Source organism: Tauraco erythrolophus, chromosome 19 (genome assembly GCF_009769465.1).
Source record: "Tauraco erythrolophus isolate bTauEry1 chromosome 19, bTauEry1.pri, whole genome shotgun sequence".
NCBI lineage: Eukaryota > Metazoa > Chordata > Aves > Musophagiformes > Musophagidae > Tauraco > Tauraco erythrolophus.
In genome coordinates this window covers 13,950,898-13,958,128 of record NC_141483.1, presented here as the reverse complement: position 1 = coordinate 13,958,128, position 7,231 = coordinate 13,950,898, and the positions used below count along the sequence as shown (strand labels likewise).

At 47.7% G+C, this 7,231-nt stretch overlaps 1 long non-coding RNA gene across 1 annotated transcript; it reads right to left on the bottom strand.

The window, feature by feature from the left end:
• Window positions 1-564: 564 nt before the first annotated feature.
• LOC147527432 (uncharacterized) lies at window positions 565-6,717 on the bottom strand. The gene is made up of 4 exons (XR_015222712.1): window positions 6,449-6,717; window positions 6,174-6,354; window positions 4,904-5,056; window positions 565-662 (listed from the first exon to the last, which is right to left on the bottom strand). It is a non-coding gene; the product is annotated as an uncharacterized LOC147527432 (long non-coding RNA).
• Between the last annotated feature and the right edge of the window lie 514 nt (window positions 6,718-7,231).

The following is a 7,231-nucleotide window of genomic DNA, read 5'->3' as shown; positions in this document are numbered from 1 at the left end:
ACTTTTTAAAATTAAAACTTTTATCTTCTGCATAATCTGATCAAAAGCAACTTTACCGCATTTGTTCCTGCATCAAACTGGCAAGCACGCCACTACACAGTGTTGCTTCTTTTTCTGACTAGGTTCAGCCCTGTGGTCTCGACGGGAAGCTGACAGAAGCTGTAAGACCACCAGAGGGCACGTTCTCTTTTACATTTAATAAACTTCACTGCTGCCAGTGCCAATCAGCAGTGGAACAGCACAACTTCAGGCCGGCGTGCAAGTTCAGTACGTTGGAGATGTTTCAGCTGCTTCTGTTGAAAACTGAGATAATTATACAGCGTCTTTTGTCACTTCTTCGCACCGTGCTCTGCTGCACAAGAGCCAGTTTTTGACAAAGGTCTCGATGAGTTACGCAAGATGGACTGTACTGCCACATAGTACAAGGCTACCAAGGTCATTTGATGTTATCAAAGAGCACAGCTGGTAACTTAAGATGGATTTAAAATAGCTCCGTATTACGTGGCAAAGTTCTGGAGTCATCCTTCCCCTTGGAAAGTCCTCATTCTTCTAAGGACACGGTGAGAGGAAGGTGAGAATCCAGCGTCCTCCATCGTACCTCAGATCTTTGTGCGCCTCACATGCAATGATAGTCTCACCTGGGTCTCCATTCCATATTCCTTCTGTTAAAACAAGTATAACCCAGAGTTACTCTATTTGTCTTTTTCCTTGAGGAGGAGGAACTGATGTGTTTAGTCTCTTTGTTTCTTTGCTGTTTCTGAGATTATTTTTATTCAGTTGGAAACATTCATACATTTCCTTTCAATAAGGTCTCCTAAATTATGTTAGTAGTGTTGTTTTTTTTTTCCAGGCTTGAAGAATAACAATAACTTCAAGTACGCTTCCATTTTGCAAAGTGACTGTAAAAATGGCATTGTAGGACTCCTCCTTTTTGTTTCTCACTAAGGCTGTGCCAGCACTGGCTGCAGCCGTAGAGGAGAATACGTGCCTGTGTTTGGAGGAAATGGTGGGAATCTTCACAAGGCAGTATCTTTCGTTGTTCCACAGCGGAGAAAAATGTTGGCTTTGCCAGTTTACTGAGATTTGCATATTTGTTGGTATATTCAGGACAGATACTGGTGCACTAAGGAAACTCTGGTGTCTTTGGCCTTGCTTGGTGAAGCAGATAGGCACAGGGTGTAGCAGTCAGCCGAGGAGCTGTTTGCAGCTGGCAGAGTTGGAAGTCATAGAATCATAGAATCATCTGGTTGGAAGAGACCCTCAAGATCATCGAGTCCAACCATTCACCCTGCACTGTCAGAGTCCCTAAACCATGTTGCTCAACACCAAATCCACACGGTTTTTAAACACCTCCAGGGATGGCGACTCCACCACCTCCCTGGGCAGCCTGTTCTAATACTTCACAACCCAAAGCTTCGAGGAGGAGGAGGCCTTAGGTAGGTAGCAGTCGCCTTCGTAAGGGAGGCTTATTTTCTTGCCTGTTAAAAGTAAGTGAAGCTCTCCGTTTTTGTCACCACTGAGTGACATTTCCGCATCCTCTTGCTTGAGGGAAAGTAAAACACATTTTGGAGTTTTACTTCTAATTGCTGTGGTGCTTGTCCCGGCTGGGAGAGGCAAGCCTGCAGGAAGGAACAGTTGGAGCACGTGGCTGCTCTCTGCTTCGCTGCAATGTGTTTGAGGTCAGGCATCTCTGGGTGACGCTGACTTAGTTGCTTGAACTTCCTTGACTAATCTGCTCTGGTATACCACAAGTTACCAGTTAACTTGCCAGTTAACAAGGAAGAAGTCCTGCAAATTTTGAAACTTGTTATTTAGTTTATGGGCTTGGAGGGAGAGCAGTACTTAGTTTATTTTTTATCACCACTGCTCCTGTTCTGTCCTCTGTATCCCTTGTTAAACTGTAGTGTCATTAGATAATTAATATTGAAGCACCCCTACTTGTTAGTTTACACATTTCTGATGGGTTTAAAATCAGTAAAAAGGGCTGTTGACCATGCACAAGGGAAAATATAATGTAATACATTCTTTTTGCATCCAGAATTACTTTGCATAGCTGGTGGTGCACAGGGGATCAGAGGAAAACCAAGCCTGGCTGCAATCTGTGAGCTATTCCCAAGCACAGATTGCATCCTGAATGCATGTGGGCAGGAGCTGGATCAATCAGGAGGTTATTACTTCTTACTGCATCTACCATTGAAATAGAATAGATCCGGGCAACTGTTCAATAGCAAAGTACAATGTAATTAATTGGTTTTTCTCATTTTTTTTCCCCCCAGAAATAAGTTAGGGCTTTACTCAGACCAACATTTCACCTAAACCCATCCCCAATACTGGCTGTAAAAGAAGAACAGGGTGACCATAGCTGTTCTGTCACTTCAGCTTCCCCTTTATTAATGCTCAAGTGACCAACTCTGAATTTTTTAACTGTTGGATGGGACAGTTAAAGTGAGTAAAGCCTGTGCAGAAAGTAATGTAAAGAAAACGGAAGAAAAACCACTTTTGTCATACAGAGAAGAAAGGCAAGACAAAAGCCAAGTACAAGAAAAACCATTTGAAAAATTCCACCACCACAAGAACCACCCTTGAGTGGGACTTCTGAAGCAGGTTCCAAAAAGGAAACTCCTCAGTGTGTAGGACAAGATCAGGGCATTAATAAATAATGCGTGTTCTCCATCACAGAGATTTTAATTTATCCCATCAACACGAGTTAATTAATAATTAAAAAGGGCGCTGTGATCCGCATGTGGGAGGTCCTATAAAATGGGAATTCAAGCAGTTTAAGATGCAGTAGATCGCTGTCTATTAAAAAACACGTTAAGGGATTTCCTGCATTACTGCTTTAATTATATTTTATGCGGCAAGATTTTGATGTTCATTTAAGCATTATAGTGTGGCATTCACAGTCCAAACACTGCAGGATTAAGTCCCATCAAGTACACTAAAACCAGGGGAAGTAACTGATTATAAACACAAATGAAACTATGAAACTAACGCAGATTTCTTTTATGAAATGCTAAGACTAAGCAAAATGCACTACTTATCTTTCAGTTTCTCCAAGCTTGTTTTAATAATTCAGTTAAATTTAAATTTTTAGCTATGCAACTGTCACCACAGCCCTTCCCTTTCAAAATTACTTGAGATTTAAATAATTTGATTACTTTTACACAGACAAAATGATTGCTGTTCCTCAGAACAAAGGACACTAGAGTTTTTCGAATAGTGCACCAATATCTGCCTCGAACACAGCTACGAATATGCAAATCTCAGTGAGTAAACTGATAAAGTCAACACATTTCTCTGCAGTGGGTCAATGACAGCAATTCTGCCCATGGACATGTATCCTTTTGATTAAATGGTTTAATTTTGGACATTTAAGCTAACTCAGAGTAGAACTACCTTAATAACCATGGTCTTTACAAATAATGGTGGTCAGGGTGGCCGAATGTGTGCTGCTCTTTCTGAACACACCATTTACGAGGCTTTTCACTGACTCAGGTTTTAGTGTTAGGAAGTTTTTAGCAATAAAAAATGCTCAACAGAGCTCTTTCATTCTATCATGAAAGAGCTTCTCTAGGAAGTGGTATGATTCCTGTTACTTTAAACATTTAAAATGAGGAGAAAATCCTGAGAGGAAACAGTTTTGTATGTGCATTACTTGATCTAAATATGTATTTTCAGCTTGATGCCATTCAAAACAATTTCAGCACTGACCAAAAGTCACAATCAGTGTTAAACTACAATAGTTTTTATTTTATAGAGAAGCTGGGTGGCCTGGGTGAGGTTCTGAGGGAATTGAGGGAGAAACTGATACACAAAATAAACCAGCTCTCCAGGATTTCAAACAGTTAGGATTTGGGATGTCCTAGTTCTGCATCCTGCGATGGTGATCTTCTGACTCTGCATGTTCTCTTGACTCTGCCATGTGGAGAAGTCTGGTATCTCTGTCCTTTTCACACTAGTTTTCTGTCTGATGCTAGCTATGCTGTCTGAACTTCGTCTTTTCAAGGCAAAAATTAGTTTTCCTCTTTGGCAGATCCCTTTAAAAATTCAAGCGGACAGGCATTTTTAATTAGAGTCAAACCAAAGCCAAATAAGGCTGAAGTAAACTGCATTCTGGCCTAGCACAACATTAGCCCTTAAATAAAGTGAGAAGCCTGGGCTGTCTCTGTACAGCAGATGGCATTACAGGTAATATTCATCACACTATGATCCCAAGGCTAGGATGGTAGGGAGGGAGGATTGACGTCAGCTGCAAGTGAATCAGTCTTAATACGAGCCGGAAAACTGCTCGTGCCTTCAACAGCTGATTACAGCGCACAGCACTTCTGCTCCGCGCTCTCCCTGTGTTCGTTGCTCCGTCTGAGCCAGCCGAGCAGGAAGAGTTCGTGTTGTTCTGCAGCTCAAATGGACTGATGTAAACGGATCTTGGACTTTGAGGTGGGAAGATTCCACCCAACTGCAGTAACCAGGGGGATGCCCTTTACCCCAGTTTTTGTGCCAAATTCGCGCGTTCAAGAATTTTAAACAAATATCACTTGGCAGGATATCGACCCTCAGGGTACAAGAATAACACCGAGTGAGAGGGCAGGGCATGTACTGGGAGGGTTCACAGGGAGATCTACCACTGATACTGGACAGTGGGGGAAACCAGTTCTGTCCTATTCCATTAAAAATGGTCGTTCTTTGTCTCACAGGAGCTGCGTGATCCTCTGAATGAAAACCAGTAGCCATTTTTCATCTGGGTACAGCGTCATCGCGCAGGAGTGAAAGAGTTCAGCAAAGGTTACTAATTACAGTGTTAATGATGTAATCTTCCTTGGCCGTCTGGGCAGAGCGGGGTGGGTGGCCAGGGATGGATGGAGTGTGAAGTGCTCATGGTGCACCTTGGTTTGGGAGCCCTTACCCCAACACGGAGTCACGCTCTGCCAAGTGTGTTTCACAGCCTTGTGCTCATCCAGAGTTTCTCAATCTGCGAGCCATGGCGGATGGACAAAGCGGTACGGAGAGCGTCCCGTCCAGCTCTGGGAAATGTGCTGTGATGAGGCATGGCTTTAAACTGAAAAAGGGCAGATTTAGATTAGATATAAGGCAAAAAATTTTCACTCAGAGGGTGGTGAGGCACTGGAACAGGTTGCCGAGAGAAGTTGGGGATGTCCCATCCCTGAAGTGTTCAAGGCCAGGTTGGATGAGGCTTTGAGCAACCTGGTGTACTGGAGGGTGTCCCTGCCCATGGTGTGGGGGTTGGAATGGGATAATCTTTGAGGTCCCTTCCAACCCAAACCATTCCATGATTCTATGACTCTATGGAGAACTCGGGTTTAGCTGGAAGTGCAGAGGGAGATCACGGGTTGAGAAGCAATGCACCCCAAGCCAGTGGAGGATGGATCACCTTGCACTAACCAGAGCTGCCTCAGGGCACCCTGGCACTGCAGGCAGTATTGAAATCTGCTTCGTTAAAGGGATTAGGCCAAGCTGGATTTACCCTGGAAGGGACCTGGACAAGGAGGAGGAATAATGAGAGGAGGGAAGAATGACTCTGTGGGGGTAACTCTGGAAATATGTGCTTCCCTTTCCTGCTCGATATGGGAGGGGGCGAGGCGGCACTGTTTGCTGCTCCGCAGAGCTACCTTGCAAGTACTGTTTGTCATCTCCCACACCCTGACGGGCCTCGGCAGGAGCACACCCTTATCTCCAGCGCGTCGGTAAATTTGGCTCGGTGGCAGTTTCCCAATTCGCCAAGGCTGGGCCTGGGCTGTGCTTTGTGTCCCCTGCACTTCCCTTCTCCCCGTTCTAACGGGCAGATTAATTCTTTTAATAAGCTTGGCTACCATTTCAGTTTGGGGCAGAAAGTGTTCGTGCTTTGCAGTTTGAAGGGGAGGGATGCTGTCTCCGTGAAGACACAGCAAGTGAAATGCCGGCCGTCTCTTAACGCCATTATAGTGACGGCAGTTCCGTCACGTTCCCCGTGGGCTGGGTCCGTGGAGAACGCTGCACGGCTTTTCCTTTCACCGGAGGCAGCTTGGGCTTCAGGTTTCACACCCACCTCTGCTTTATTTACACCCGACTGTTGTTTTGTTATTTACATATCTCGGGTTGTATAATGCAGCAGCAGCCTCTTCATGCGTGTGTACGCGGAGGCGTTACCTGAATTCGTGCACATCACACAGAACTACCTGCTAGGAACTTCCAGAGGGACAAGCCATTCTGAACAGACAAGTGGCTGGGAAAAGCGAGCTGCAAAAGATGAGGAATTGGGTCTTTCTGAAGCGTCGATTCCTTGAAGCTGTTGATGTCTTTGAGGTTGTCGGGGGGGGACACCCGAAAGCCAGCTCGTTGCCTGTGTGTCCCGCTCGCCTGCAATTAAAATAATTTCAGTGTTTTTTGTGTGGTGACTGCATCCCGTGGCCTTCCCGTGAGAGGGTTTTGTTTGGCATCTCACGGCCCTTACCCGAAATGGATTAACGCTCCGCACTTTCCTGGATTCCCACAGAAACCACACAAACATCACGTGCTGCAGCGCTCTGGCTCCGTTCCTAACTGCACCCCACCGGGGAGAACAGGAGGAGCGGCGCTTTAAAAACACGTTTTTGTGCGGTGTGACTCACGGGACCGTCCCTAATAGCCAGAAACGGCCACCGAGTCCCTGCGAGTTATTTGGAGCATGCGAGACACGCGGCCCGATCTGGGTGTGGAGCGCAAGTATCTGGGTTAGGTGCAGCCGCGCTCGCCCGGGCGTTCAAAACGTAATTGCAATAATTACAGGTAAAAACGCGGCAAGCCGGGGAACGGCCATCCCCGGCACCGCGGGGCTGCACGGCCGCTCACCGGGGGGGGGAAGGCGGGGGGCGGCCCCAACCGGCCGCGCCGTGCCGCATCGCCGCCGCGGGGGCTGCCGGGAGCCGCCGCTGTTATTGTCCCGCAACATGCAAATGAGGCGCGGCGGGGAGCCAATGGGGGGGCGGCCGCTGGCCGCCGCGCACGCGCGCTGGGGCGGGGCGGGGCTGACCTCGCCGCCCGCCCGCTGGCTCGCTGTGCCGAGCGCCGGGGCCTCAGCACGCGCGGCGAAGATGGCGGCGGCTGCGGCCGGCGGGGCGCGGGGGCGGCGCAGCGGGCAGTGCCGGCTCTGACCGGGCCACCCCGCGGCGCGGCGGGCAGGGCAGTCGGGAGCCTTCGCGGGGCAGCGCCGGCCGGCCGGGGAGGCGGAGCAGGAGCCCCCCTCGCGGGGGGGGTG